Genomic DNA, 514 nt, shown 5'->3' with positions numbered 1-514 from the left:
CCTCCCCTGCCTCTGGCCGCTGGGGCGCTCTGCAGTCTTAAAGCAGCAGCGGAGAAGTGGAGCCGGACTGGAGAGGCAGGAGCGACGAGAGCGCAGCCACCACACAGTCACGCACAGTCATCAGGATGCGTTTCTTAGAGGCTTAAATAATCATTTCAACGGCCGATTATTTTTAGTTATTTTCTTGCAGGTTGCTAATAAGACACGGCCGGGGGTGGCTATTCCGGAGGCCTGCCAGCTAGGCAGAGGTGACCATGAGCTGTTAGCAGTTTTAGTAAAATGTGCAGCCGGATTCAGATTTCGTATTTACTCTCATAAAAGTCCAGTTCGTTTGCCCGGAGGGAAAAGGCCGCCTCCAAATCCTTCCTGCTCCTCTAATGATCTCGATGGTTTCACGGGCTAATTTTTAATTATCTCAAATACATTGTAGAACACAAACACAGGCAATTCTAATTTTGCTCCCTGGATGGTGCAAAAAAAAAAAAAAAAAAAAAAAAAAAAAAAAAAAAAAAAA

At 45.7% G+C, this 514-nt stretch overlaps 1 long non-coding RNA gene across 1 annotated transcript in view; it reads right to left on the bottom strand.

The window, feature by feature from the left end:
- Window positions 1–6: 6 nt before the first annotated feature.
- LOC121036537 (uncharacterized) overlaps window positions 7–514 on the bottom strand; it is a 5,658-nt gene continuing 5,150 nt past the window's right edge. The window contains exon 5 of the long non-coding RNA XR_005793372.1: window positions 7–462. This is a non-coding gene — a long non-coding RNA (uncharacterized LOC121036537). The remainder of the gene's footprint in view (window positions 463–514) is intronic.

This window comes from Herpailurus yagouaroundi, unplaced genomic scaffold (genome assembly GCF_014898765.1).
Source record: "Herpailurus yagouaroundi ecotype Mexico unplaced genomic scaffold, PumYag 162, whole genome shotgun sequence".
Lineage (NCBI taxonomy): Eukaryota > Metazoa > Chordata > Mammalia > Carnivora > Felidae > Herpailurus > Herpailurus yagouaroundi.
The sequence above is the reverse complement of the archived record's forward strand: the minus strand, read 5'-3'. Positions and strand labels throughout refer to the sequence as shown.